The sequence below is a fragment of the Rattus rattus genome, chromosome 4 (genome assembly GCF_011064425.1).
Source record: "Rattus rattus isolate New Zealand chromosome 4, Rrattus_CSIRO_v1, whole genome shotgun sequence".
NCBI classification, from domain to species: domain Eukaryota; kingdom Metazoa; phylum Chordata; class Mammalia; order Rodentia; family Muridae; genus Rattus; species Rattus rattus.
The window spans coordinates 132,800,402-132,807,381 of record NC_046157.1 but is presented as its reverse complement, the minus strand read 5'-3'; the positions used below and the strand labels follow the sequence as shown (position 1 = coordinate 132,807,381).

Genomic DNA, 6,980 nt, shown 5'->3' with positions numbered 1-6,980 from the left:
AAGTGGTCTTGGTTGCTGTTGCTTAGGTTCCTGTACTTGCCTCTCTCCATCAGGTTGGCTCTGGTGTTGTCATGTCTGGCTGTCTCTGAGAGTGGCTTGACCCTCCTGTAGGCCTGTGTGTCAGCACTCCTGTAGACTTGCTTTCTTTCAGCCGGATCTGTGAACATAGGGTGGTCCTGAGTTGGTGTGACCTGAACTCTCCTGGCACAGAAGAGGAGGTCACACCTCTGCTCTCAACTCTGTCGTCACACCTGGTGACTGGGTTTCAGCTCTGGGCCCAGGCACTGGAAGTGTCCCGCCCCTGACTGCTCCCAGGTCCCTTCGCCCAGAGGGCACAGATGGCACTAGGCAATTTCCTCTTGTGTCAGGAATATGGGCAGAAAGTAGTTGTGTCCTCTGACTCTCAGGATTGACTGCACTTCTGAGGGTCCAGCTCTCTACCCCACAGGATTTGGGTGCAGGGAGCTGTGGGTCTGATTCAGTTCAGTTCCGGACATAGGCAGAAGCCAGCAGCTTCCTAACACTGACTACTCTTGTATTCCTGTTTCCAGAGGATACAGAGGCAATATCCAGATGCTTCTTTAGAATGTCTCCAAGGTCCCCAACATAGAAAGCATCCTGATCGTCAAAGGCAGAAACTTTATTTTTGATCTTTTGGTCCAGAATGTCCTTAGCAGTAAAGCCTTCATCGAGGATACAGTAGTCAAACTCTTTCTTAGTAAAGCTGATCATGGTTCTCAATGTGCCTAGAAAACCTAGAGATGGAATTAAATTATCGACAGCTCTCACAAGGTCACCTTGTCCAAGAACTCTGAATGTTGTCTCCTCGGAGTGGTAGAAACACTCCCAGCACAGGGACACTGCTGGCTGGACCCATGGAGAAGCCAATACTATATCCTGAGGAGCACCTGGCCTTCTGCATCCAACTGCACTGTCAGCAGCCTCTTAGAGTCCTCTGCAGACCCCGACCTGAGGTGACTCCTAGCTGCTGGCTGAGGAGTGATGGTGGCAGTGGCTACAGGGACTGACCCCCCCAAGGCAATTCTTTTAAGGACAACATTTAATTGGGCCTGGCTTTCAGGTTCAGAGGGTCAGTCTATTATCATCAAGGAGGGAACATGGTGATACACAGGCAGGCATGGTACAGGAGAAGCTGAGAGTTGCACATCTTCATCTGAAGGCTACTAGCAGAATACTGGCTTCCGGGCAGCTAGAATGAGAATCTTATAACCCAAGCACACAGTGACAAACCTACTCCAACAGGGTCACACCTTCTAATGCTGACAGTCCCTTGGCCAAGCATATACCAACCATCACACCCATCTCAGGCCTAAGTCTCTTTACTACTGTAGCTGAACTGCCTGAGTTTCCTTGATGCTAGACACTATAGTCACTGGCTTTAGCACCTCAGCAGGGGACAGAGGAAAGTAGCCTTTATTCTCTGTCTGCAGGAACTGTGCAGCTCTAACTCCCTGTTGCTTGTTGAAGGCTCAGGAAAAGGGACACCTTGACAAGTGATTTTAACCTTTATTTATAAGTTATTCAGGTCTCCAAAAAGTTTCTACAAAAGTTTGCCTCCAAAAAGTTCGCTTAAAAAGTTCTCTTTGCACTCTTCTTATCTCCTTTCCTCTTTCTCTTACGTCACAATAATTTCCTTACTCTCAATGCCTTACTCTCAACGCTATGCCTTTACTTCTAAGTTCTTCTTGAGTTCTGTTCTGTTCAGTTCAGTTCTGTCTAAAAAGCTTTCTCTCTCTTTGTCCTCAGCATTTGTATATCTTTCTGAACACAGCATCACATGGTGAAAAGTTCACCACAAGTGTGCACACGAATTCAAATCATAAGTTGAATAATCAGTTTACGACAGAGAATGTTTATATGCATATCCATTAAGAGTAATTGTCAGGATAAACCTGTCATCATCTGTCAAAGGCTCTACAGGTTCATGGAGAGAGTTAAAAACTGTAATTTTTGTGACAAAGGAATTAGTGGAATTTCCTATAGGCAAATCCAGTCAATTTTTTATGTTCAGTCCTTCCACCTATAGTAAATCACTCACTCCCTTTTTATGAACTTTGGTTAATTGGTTTATACCCTCTTAGGATGGGCTCTAATTTGTAGATTCCTGCTTGGTATTGCAGAAGCAATTAACTCATGACACTTTAAGAATGGCAGAGTTCTCAATGCAATTTTGATTACCAGAGAAAACATAATAGCAGTCCTATTATAAAAGAGCTTAAAATTACTAATCTAATTTTAGGAATTCTTATAGAACCATCATTAGGAATTAAGAAATCATCTATTTGTCTGTACATCATCACGCCAAGACAATACATCTTCGTTGTTCTGTGGCAATCTGCTCAAAAGAGTGGGGTAAAGAGCATGACAAATACAGAGGCAGATGCTTGCAGCCAAGCATTTAGCTGAGAACAGGGTCCCCAACAGAGGAGTAAGAGAAAGGATTGAGGTAGTTGAAGGGGTTTGCAACCCCATAAGAACAACAATACCAACAACCCAGAGCTCCCAGGGCCTAACCCACCATCCAAAGAGTATACAAGTACAGAACCACGGCCCCAGCGGCATATGTAGCAGAGGATGGCCTTGTTGAGCAGCAATGGAAGGAGAAACCCTTAGTCTTGCCAAGGCTTGATGCCCCTGTATAGGGGAAAATAAGGACAGGGAGACAGGTAGGGTGGGTGGGTGGGTCGGTCAGTAGGTGGGTGTGGGAACACCCTCGTAGAATAAGGGAAAGGTGGAGGGATAGGGAGTTTTGTGTATGGGAAACCAGGAAAAGGGATAACATTTGAAATGTAACAAAAGCCCTCACTGGGGAGAGGACAGCAGCTACGGTGCACCGAGCCCCAACTGCCAGGTAGACTCCCTTTGCTCAAGACTCTGACATGAGGAGTCCACCTTGAACTTGCCCTGGGACTGCTGCTGGCACTGGTGCTGGCACTATGGGCTTGGTTCAGCCCTATTAGGAGCTGAGCAAGTGGCAGCCCAAGGACAACTATGGCTTCCAGTACGATCAAGAGGTCTTCCTGGGCATGGAGGACTCCAAGATCTTTGATCAGCTAAGACTGGATGAGAGCAAGGAGAGGCTGGGGAAAATTGTTGATCAAATTGACAGAGATGGAGATGGCCTTATTACTACCGAGGTGCTGAAAGTTTGGATGAAATGGGTAAAGAAAAGATACACCTACAATAATGTGGCTAAAGTCAGGAAGGATTGTGTTTGGGACATAGACAAAAAGATCTCCTGGGAAGAATACGAGCGGCCATCTATGGCTAGTACCTGGAAAACCATGCTGAATTCCAAGACAGCTCTGATCATCATACCTTTAAAAAGTTGCTGCCATGAGATTAATGGAGGTTTAAGGCTTCAGACCTTGATGACGACCTGACAGCTACTCGGGAGGAGTTCACTGCCTTCTGCACCTGGAGGAGTTTGAACATATGAAAGAGATTGTAGTTCTGGAAACCCTGGAGGATATCGACAAGAACGGGGATGGTTTTGTGGACCAGGATGAGTACATTGTGGACATCTTTTTCCCATGAGGACAATTGCCCTGAGACAGACTGGGTTTTGTCTGGGGAGCAGTTCAATGATTTCCCAGATCTCAACAAGGATGGGAAGCTGGACTAGGATGAGATTCACCACTGGATCCTCCCTCAGGACTATGACCATGCACAGGCTGAAGCCCGGCATCTGGTGTATGAGTCAGACAAAAACAAGGATGAGATGCTGACCAAGGAGGAGATTCTAGACAACTGGACCATGTTTGTGGGAAGCCAAGCCACCAATTACGGGAAGATCTTACCAAAAATCATGATGAAGTTTGAAAGACACTCATCCCCATCTAGCCAACAGTCACAGGCTTACTGCGAATGTTCTGGGTGATTGTTATAGTTGTAAATGTATGGAATTGTGTCCCTAAACCTTGAAATTATACCTCAGATTGGAGTAAAAATTATTTTTCACTCCATATTTACTGGAAAACAACCAACCCTATTTATTCCAGTAGGATTTCCCCTGAAGCACATTAAACTCTTCACAAATTGCACGTCTTTGAGGGATACACTGCTACAGCATGATTTCCTACACTCTTTCCCTACTTAATTAATTAATTAATTAATTAATGGGCAAGAAATCATGAAAGGGTTCAGTAACTCAAGGTGGTTGGTGGGGACACTGTACAGAATAATCACTATGTATTTGAATTATTAAATTTTGGGTTTTCTCAGTTGCCACTTTTAAATGGTGGTGAGGGTAAAGGCTTGAAGGACTCAATGTTATATTGTCCTATGTCAGCCAACCATGGTATTTCAAATTCATTATATTTAGAGCTGTTATTGTGATTGGTACATACTTTTGTGCATTTTCCTGTATGGACCTGCTAATGTGCACAATAAGCCCACATCTTTGGGGTTTGTTTTGCTTTGTTTCAATACAGAGAAGCAGAGTTCCCTGCACCCAAATCCTGTCAGAAGTGTGGACACTCCTGAGAAATCAGAGGAAACTACCCTCTGCCCACATTCCATACCCAGGAGGGAATTGCCTAGTGCCAACTGTCCCCCTGGGTTCAAGGACCCAGGAGCAATCAGGGGCAAGACCCTTCCCATTCCTGCCTGTGCCTGGAGCTGTAAGACAGTCACCAGGAGCACCTAAACACGTGAGATGGAGCATGTGTTCTAAGAAAAGGCTGAAAGAAAATAGGAAAACAGTTCTAGAAGAGTGCAGACACAGAGGGCTACCAGAGGGTCAAGCCACTCTAAGAAACATCAAAACCAACAAACACCAGAGACAACCCAACAGCTAGAGGCAAGCTCAGGACACTTAGGAACAGAAACTAAGCCTACTTGGCATCATCAGAGCCCAGTTCTCTCTCGAAAGATAGTACTGGATCCAAACACACCAGAAAAGCAAGATTTAGATTTAAAATCACATTTTATAATAATGATAGAGGACATAAGTAAGTCCCTTAAACAAAGGTAGAACAACCCAAGTAAACAAGTAGAAGCCCTTATACAGGAAACACAAAACTGCCTGAAAGAATTATAGGAAAACACAATCAAACAGGTGAAGGAATTAAACAAAACCGCCCAGGATTTAAAAATGGAAATAGAAACAATAAAGAAAGCACAAAGGGAGACAACCCTGGACAAAGCAAAACTAAGGAAGAGACAAGGAATCATAGATTCAAGCATCACCAACAGAATACAAGAGAAGAAGAGAGAATCTCGGGGCAGAAGATATACAAAACATCAACACAACCTTCAAAGATAATTTAAAATGCAAAAAATCTCCTAGCCCAAAAAACATCCAGGAAATCCAGGACACAATGAGAAGATCAAACCTTTGGATAACATATATAGAAGAGAGTGAAGACTCCCAGCTCAAAGGTCAGTAAATATATCAACAAAATTACAGAAGAAAACTTCCCTAACCTAAAGGAAGAGATGCCCATAAACATACAAGAAGCCTATAGAACTCCAAATAGATTGGACCAGAAAAGAAACTCCTCCTGTCACATAATAGTCAAAACACCAAATACACAAAACAAAGAAAGAATATTAAAAGCAGTAAGGGAAAAAGGTCAAGTAACATATAAAGGCAGACCTTTCAGAATTACATCAGACTTCTCACCAGAGACTTTGAAAGCCAGAAGATCCTGGACAGATGTCATACAAACCCTAAGAGAACACAAATGCCAGCCCAGGTTACTGTATCCAGCAAAACTCTCAATTAACATAGATGGAGAAACCAAGATATTCTGTGACAAAACCAAATTTACACAACATCTTTCTACAAATTCAGCCCTACAAAGGATAATAGATGGGAAAATCCAACACAAGGAAAAAAACTATGCCATACAGAAAGGAAGAATATACTCTCCTTGCAAGAAAACAAAAAGAGAGACACACAAATGTAATTCCACCTCTAACAACGAAAATAACAGGAAGCAACAGTCATTATTCCTTAATATTTCTCAACATCAACGGACTTAATTCCCCAATAAAAAGACATAGACTTACAGACTGGATATGTAAAGAGGACCCAGCATTTTGCTACATATAAGAAAGAAACCATAGTGACAAAGACAGAAACTACCTCAGAGTAAATGGCTGCAAAACAACTTTCCAAACAAATGGCCCAAAGAAAAAAGCTGGTGTTGCCATCCTAATATCAAATAAAATTGAGTTTCAACCAAAAGTCATTAAAAAGGTAAGGAAGGACACTTCATATTCATCAAAGGAAAAATCCACCAAGATGAACTCTCAATCCTAAATATCTATGCACTAAAAACAAGTGTACCTACATACATAAAGGAAATCTTACTAAAGGTCAAAGCACACATTGCACCTCCCACAATAATAGTAGGAGATTTCAACAACCCACTCTTATCAATGGACAGATCAGGGAAACCCAAATTAAACAGAGACATAGAAAGACTAACAGAAGTTATGAACCAAAAAGATTTAACATATATTTATAGAACATTCCACCCTAAAACCAAAGGATATACCTTCTTCTCAGCATCCCATGGTACCTTCTCCAAAATTGACCATATAATCGGTCACAAAACAGGCCTCAACAGATACAGGAAGATAGAAATAATCCCATACGTCCTTTCAGATAACCACGGACAAAAGCTGGTCTTCAATAACAAAAAAACGACTGAAAGCCCACATATACATGGAAGTTGAACAACCCTCTACTCGATGACAAGTCAATCAAGGAAAAAATAAAGAAAGAAATTGAACACCCGCGGATCCCGGCCCGCAGCAGCTCTCTGCTCCCAGACCCCGTGGGAGAGAGACCTTACCACCTGGTCAGGTGGGCACTCCTGAGGCTGCAGAGCGGAAGAGACCACCAACACTGCCCACCCCTGCCCACATCCCTGGCCCAAGAGGAAACTGTACAAGGCCTCTGGGTTCCTGTGGGGGAGGGCCCAGGAGCGGCAGGAGCCCTGCCTGAG

At 43.4% G+C, this 6,980-nt stretch overlaps 1 pseudogene; it reads left to right on the top strand.

Moving 5' to 3' along the window:
• The first annotated feature begins 875 nt into the window (after positions 1 to 875).
• LOC116898513 lies at positions 876 to 3,843 on the top strand (annotated as a pseudogene).
• Positions 3,844 to 6,980: the final 3,137 nt, after the last annotated feature.